General features: G+C 42.8%; 1 long non-coding RNA gene across 1 annotated transcript in view; it reads left to right on the top strand.

The window, feature by feature from the left end:
- Positions 1 to 7,464: 7,464 nt before the first annotated feature.
- Positions 7,465 to 7,562, top strand: part of LOC310778314 — an 8,425-nt gene continuing 8,327 nt past the window's right edge. The window contains exon 1 of the long non-coding RNA XR_014552769.1: positions 7,465 to 7,562. This exon is cut by the window's right edge and continues 31 nt beyond it. This is a non-coding gene — a long non-coding RNA (uncharacterized lncRNA).

The raw sequence follows: 7,562 nt of genomic DNA, 5'->3' as shown, positions 1-7,562 counted from the left end.
ACTGTCAAGATGAATTCTTCAGAAGAGGTGAGGAAATAATATCACACGCACGCACACACACACACACACACACACACACACACACACACACACACACACACACACACACAGTCTCTCTGCCCTGATTCTTTCTTTATATCTTTTTATGGAAACAGAGAGACACCAGTGGACCCAGACGTCACCGCTGTGATCAGTGTGACAAAACATTCACAAGACTTCACCTGTTAAAGCGACATCAGAGACTTCACTCAGGGGAGAAGCCTTACTCCTGTCAGGAGTGTGGGCGCTGTTTCAGTGAGTTAGGAAACCTAACAACACATAAACGCATTCACACTGGAGTTAAACCCTACAGCTGTGACCAATGTGGGAGCAGGTTCAGTCGGGTAGACTACCTAACAAACCATAAACGCATCCACACTGGAGTTAAACCCTACAGCTGTGACCAATGTGGGAGCAGGTTCAGTCGGTTAGCTCACCTAACATCACATAAACGCATCCACACTGGAGTTAAACCCTACAGCTGTGACCAATGTGGGAGCAGGTTCAGTGAGTTAGGTAGCCTAACATCACATACACGCATCCACACTGGAGTTAAACCCTACAGCTGTGACCAATGTGGGAGCAGGTTCAGTCAGTTAGGTCACCTAACAACACATAAACGCATCCACACTGGAGTTAAACCCTACAGCTGTGACCAATGTGGGAGCAGGTTCAATGAGTTAGGTAGCCTAACAAAACATAAACGCATCCACACTGGAGTTAAACCCTACAGCTGTGACCAATGTGGAAGCAGGTTCAGTGAGTTAGGTAGCCTAACAAAACATAAACGCATTCACACTGGAGTTAAACCCTACAGCTGTGACCAATGTGGGAGCAGGTTCAGTCAGTTAGGTAACCTAACGTCACATAAACGCATCCACACTGGAGTTAAACCCTACAGCTGTGACCAATGTGGAAGCAGGTTCAGTGAGTTAGGTAGCCTAACAAAACATAAACGCATTCACACTGGAGTTAAACCCTACAGCTGTGACCAATGTGGGAGCAGGTTCAGTGAGTTAGGTAGCCTAACATCACATAAACGCATCCACACTGGAGTTAAACCCTACAGCTGTGACCAATGTGGAAGCAGGTTCAGTCAGTTAGGTAACCTAACAACACATAAACGCATCCACACTGGAGTTAAACCCTACAGCTGTGACCAATGTGGGAGCAGGTTCAATGAGTTAGGTAGCCTAACAAAACATAAACGCATCCACACTGGAGTTAAACCCTACAGCTGTGACCAATGTGGAAGCAGGTTCAGTGAGTTAGGTAGCCTAACAAAACATAAACGCATCCACACTGGAGTTAAACCCTACAGCTGTGACCAATGTGGGAGCAGGTTCAGTGAGTTAGGTAGCCTAACAAAACATAAACGCATTCACACTGGAGTTAAACCCTACAGCTGTGACCAATGTGGGAGCAGGTTCAGTCAGTTAGGTAACCTAACGTCACATAAACGCATCCACACTGGAGTTAAACCCTACAGCTGTGACCAATGTGGAAGCAGGTTCAGTGAGTTAGGTAGCCTAACAAAACATAAACGCATTCACACTGGAGTTAAACCCTACAGCTGTGACCAATGTGGGAGCAGGTTCAGTCAGTTAGGTAACCTAACAACACATAAACGCATCCACACTGGAGTTAAACCCTACAGCTGTGACCAATGTGGGAGCAGGTTCAATGAGTTAGGTAGCCTAACAAAACATAAACGCATCCACACTGGAGTTAAACCCTACAGCTGTGACCAATGTGGAAGCAGGTTCAGTGAGTTAGGTAGCCTAACAAAACATAAACGCATCCACACTGGAGTTAAACCCTACAGCTGTGACCAATGTGGGAGCAAGTTCAGTCGGTTAGATAGCCTAACAACACATAAACTCATCCACACTGGAGTTAAACCCTACAGCTGTGACCAATGTGGAAGCAGGTTCAATGAGTTAGGTAGCCTAACAAAACATAAACGCATCCACACTGGAGTTAAACCCTACAGCTGTGACCAATGTGGGAGCAAGTTCAGTCGGTTAGATAGCCTAACAACACATAAACGCATCCACACTGGAGTTAAACCCTACAGCTGTGTCCGCTGTAAGAAAGTGTTCAGACACTCAAGTACTCTGAAGAAACACCGCTGCATCTAACCTGCTGAAGAGCGCCTCCACTGTCCGCAGCAGGAACAAGCTTCTCTCTGTCCTATAAGAGGGAGCAGGACGTTGGTAAACAAACGGCTTCAACAGACTTTCGGCTACAACTGCTGTTCGTTTTAAACAGCAGTTCATGGTGAAACCATGCCCTTTTTAAACTTTAATGACTCCTTCATACTTTAAGCTAGAGACTCCATTCATGAGTCACTACTTTTAGGACTCTAATATTAATTCAGCTTTAATTTAGCTTTTGCCTGTTTGAGATTTTACAATATGCTTTTTTCAGCCTGCCACGGAAAAATAAAAACTCCACAAACTGAATAAAAATCCAAGACAACAGAGAAAGGTTAAATTTGCTGTTACACAGCCTTTAATGGGACCCATATGGAGCCACCTTTGAGTGTGTCTCACTCTAGCAGGCTGAACTTTTTACTAAATTCACACATTTTAACACTGAGACAGTTCACACAACTTTAAACTATACATACATAGAACCCTATAGCTACTTCTGCTCTCACTCACAATGTCAAAATATAAGCGATGTGATGCATAGTTTTTGAAATATTAACGTTTGTTTGGCACAAGCTTTTCATCTTTATTTCATACCGCAGTAGCACTCAGAAGTGTTTTGTTGTTGTTGTGATGTCACGCTGATTAGTCCTATAGGACACCAGAGATACTCAACTTGCAGGCTGGGGCCAGATGCAGCCTGCGAAAGGGTGCCAAGTGGCCCCCCAAACATTTTCTAATTCACAATGAAAACTAACGTTAATTCAAGTTTGACTGAGCTCCAGATAAATTGTCAAATATCGCCGCCTGCTCGCAGTGTTGTTGGGGGTAACGCCTTACAAAAGTAACATACTGTATTACATGTAATATATCACTTTTACCAGTAACTCACTATTAGAACTTATTACTTATAGGAGTTCAGTAATATTATACTAGTTACTTTGTCAAGTTAGTTACTTTTTCAAAGCACATATTTAAATAAAGGTACAATAATTTCCTAATCAAATTGTGTGTTTTTATGCAAATAACCACTATAGATGACAATAACAAAGGAAAAGGATAACATTTAGAATTTTGGATGGTTTACAGACTTCAAGAACGTTGAAATTATTTTTCTGGATATTCAGTGGTGACGATGTCATTCTGCTACTGCTGTTATTTTGGTGAAAGTAATGCAAATGTAATGAGTTACTCTACTCAGACAGTACTTTTGTAAAGTAACTCATTACTTTAAAATGAAAGTAACTAGTAATATGTAGTATATTACATTTTGCTATGTGAAAACATGTTATTAAAATGTACCTGTAGGACTAATCTGTACACTAATGGCCCATTTACACCGCTGGTATTAACGCGGCCCCGCCCAGCTCGATTTGCATTTTTGTCTCATTCCACCGATCAAAAACCTGGACAGCCCGGGTTGAGTCGTGCTAGTTTTGGTTCCTGCTTTGTTGAGGTTCCAGCCGGTACCATACGGTGACGTGAAAACACTGCAGACGACTGATTGGTGAGGCAGAATCGTGTCTACTGTGTCTGGATACTTTCTGTCAATGCTGGATACCAGTTTAGTGGGACTGTTGCTACCTTCGGCTCTGGTGAAATGAAATCAATCTCCTTGCTCAGCCTTAACATGACAGGGGTTTCCAATTGTTTTGAGTGAGAAAAAGTCTGCTGCTCGGGAAGCCCTTTGTAGTTGTGTGCTATGTCGGCTCGGCTAGGCCGGAGGTTTTTAACATGCATCATTTTCTCCATTTCCTTCAACAATTATCTGCACATGTTAACGTATTTTGTAAATCAACTTGTGTTTCTGTCATCATAATAATGTCATCAGCATAAAGAAGAATGCTAATGTCTTCCTCTCCACACTCAAGCTGTTTCATTTCATTGGCTAAATCATTGATGTAAACAGTGAACAGTGTGGGGGACAGAGCACCACCCTGTTTAACCCCTGATGGTGTAAGAAAGCAGTTTGTTAGGGTGTCATTTAGTTTGACACAAGCTTAAAGAGAGCAGATTGCATGATAGAACCTTCCCTTTCCACCCCTTGAATTCATCTGTATAAAGATCTGTATTGGAATTCTGCCCCCTTCCATTCTGTTGACTGGTTTAAAAGCCAGATAAACACGTACCTGTTCAAACAGGCATTTACATCAAGTGTCAACTGCTTTATATCTATTCACTGTTATTACACTTTATGTACCATGGCTATTTATCACACTGTGTATCATGCAATCTTATTGTTGTTTATTGTGTTTTATTCTCCTAATTTCATTGTCTACATTCCGTATTTCTATGTGTATTGCATGTTTTGCTCTGTCATATTATACGTGGCTCAAGCGCCCACTTTTATCGATGCTCATGTAAAGCACTTTGTGACTTGTGTCTGTGAAAAGTGCTGTATGAATAAAGTCTACTTTACTTACCTCAGGCTTTCTGAAAATCAACATAACATGCAAATGTGGATTTATTTTCATTCAGTCTATTTCTTACTATTGTGGAGACAGTATAAATATGGTCAATACAGGCCCTGGCCTTACCAAAACCATTCTGCTGCTCTACAAACACTTGTTCCTTTTCCAGAAATACAATCAATCTCTCATTAAGCAAAGATGAAGACAATTTATAAACTGTACTTATGAAACTGATTCTGCTGTAATTGTGAGGCACTATCAGGTCATCTTTCTGTCATTTTGAAATGGGGCTTATGATGGATTTAAAAGAAGGCTTTGCTGATTCTCAACTTGGTTTGTATCAATACAAGATGCAGGGGGCGGGGCTATTCAGTCACAAATCATGTAACGATTGGCACAGGGGGCGGGGCTATTCAGTCACAAATCATGTAACGATTGGCACAGGGGGCGGGGCTATTCAGTCACAAATCATGTAACGATTGGCACAGGGGGCGGGGCTATTCAGTCACAAATCATGTAACGATTGGCACAGGGGGCGGGGCTATTCAGTCTCAAATCATGTAACGATTGGCACAGGGGGCGGGGCTATTCAGTCACAAATCATGTAACGATTGGCACTGGCTCATGGAACCAGATTGACATAATAAACGATGATGATAAAATTGCAACGGACTCTGTCATTTACTCACTTGTAGCCAACGGCTCCTTCAAGGCAGGTCAGAGGGAGGCGGTTACGTGTCCTAGATGGTCATGTGACCAGGAACAGCTGGTGTCTGTGCTGGAGCACTGAAATGTTCATATTTTACATTTCTGTGGATTTAAAACATTAAGCTCATTAATATGTTAAGATATTCCACATTAAGTTGTTAGTATGCAGTGTCCTGTGATTTCACAGTTATGCTAAAGTGGTAAACCAAAAGATCTTTGTTTTTAAGCTGTGCAGCTGTTTCTTTAAATGAAACATTTGTCCGTCCGTTACTCCACTCCAGCTCTCTGACCATCATGGTCCACTCCAGGGTCTGGATGAGGTCAAGTCTGTGGTCTCTCCCTCTCGCTCCCCGTTTGGATCTTCCTCCAGGGCCTCGGCCGCTAAGGGTAGCGGTGGCGGTCCTGGTCCTTCCTCCTGCAGGAAGCACACCTCTGCCTGCAGCTATGCATCTAACCCCCCCTCTCCCTCCTGTCACATGTCCATGTCCAACTTATCAATCAAACTCGTGTCTATGAGCATTTTATCATCATCAGCTACTGTAACATGAAGAGCTTTGTGTGTCAGGACTGAACAACAGTATTCCATATAGCCTACAGTACATTTCCAGAATTGTCCAAAGTTTTCACGAGCTGTAAAATATTATTTTCCAGACCTGTGGAGGAAACCTGACCAAACCAGGACAGTGTCTAATGGTCAGTATTCCACTCTCTATCCACTGAGCTACAGAGCCACGATGATACTGAAAACAAAACAATGATCTGTAGTAAATGCAGCGGTGAGCTGGCTCTATGCAGATAAGATGATGAAAAGTCAAATCAGATGGACCTTAATGCTGACACAATAAGACCAGCAGATGAAGATAGATAGGTACTGTAGATAAACATATATGTCAGTTTGATTGATTTCTCCATGACATATGCTGCCATGTGCTCCATGGAGAGTGACTGAACTCTTCAGTGTCCCAGCAAGAAAAAATAACAGCTGCCTGGATCCCCAGTGAGATTGTTGTGACGACGTGTTCCCTCTGCAACAGACCAGTTCAATATGAAGGACTTCACACAACACATTTACATCGTCGGCAACCTTGTCTGGTGTGGAATGACCCTGAAGAAGAACAAACACCAGCTGCACAGCCTCCCCCCTTCTGTATAATCTGCAGTTTCCACATTCCACAGCCATGATCATGGCTTCTCACTGTTAATGCTAAATGGACTGTATTTATAGAACGCATTTTATATAGTCTATCGACTACTCAAAGCGCTTTTACATGAATACCTCACATTCACCCAGTCACACTCACATTCACATACACTGACAGCATCTACAGGCATGCAAGGTGCTAACTGCTCGTCGGGAACACTGAACCACTAACTGCTCATCGGGAGCAGTTAGGGGTTCAGTGTTTTGCTCAAGGACACTTCGGCACACTACCGGGAGGAGCCAGCCGCGAACCGGGAACCTTCCGATTCCCATGCGACAGCTCTACCTCCTGAGCTAATGCCACCCCAATGCTGTACTCTGCATCTGATGAGGAGTGATGATTGGTTAAGGGAAGGGGAGGAATTTCAGGGTAAGCCAATCAGAGGCAGAGTAGGGCGGGTCTTGACAAAAAATGGGATGCTATCCATAATAACTCCTCAGAGCCGTCTTGCATCACTGAGGGTGAGTTGTGTGGAAACATACTGCTTTCTTTCTTTACACCTTTTGTTGTTTTCCTGGGAAATTGAACTGTTGATGTTGTAAACTTTATAAATGTTGTTTACTGTTAATACTGTTATGTTAAGCAGCTGGTTTGTGTTGCTTTGACATAGTTCATGTTGACATTTTCATCTTCTAGGCATCACTTTCTAACATTAGGCACCACTACTCAGCAAACGTTTCCTCGACCTGTGTCGATGTTGTCGCATCCAATCGATGTCGGTTCAAGACGTGACTTTAATATTATCATTTGCTGGGATGAAAACATCATCTTAATGAGATGGAGATTTCTAGCAAATCATATTTTAGAGTGTGTATCTGAATAAATACTCACAGGAAGCATTTCTGCCTTTATTTGGACCATTTGCCAACATGAAAACATCTTCGTGGGAAAATATTGATACTTTGTTAGCTTGAAAGAGAGTTGCTATTCATGTTTCTGCATCTCTTTACAGAACAGGAGGCACAGTGGCACTCTGGTATGACAATTTGACATTTCCAACCTGGCAACACTGGTTCTAGACTGACCGGGATGCAGAACTGAGTCCGGAG

This window comes from Poromitra crassiceps (genome assembly GCF_964638095.1).
Source record: "Poromitra crassiceps genome assembly, chromosome: 6".
NCBI classification, from domain to species: Eukaryota; Metazoa; Chordata; class Actinopteri; order Beryciformes; family Melamphaidae; genus Poromitra; species Poromitra crassiceps.
This window is presented reverse-complemented; position numbering and strand designations above follow the sequence as displayed.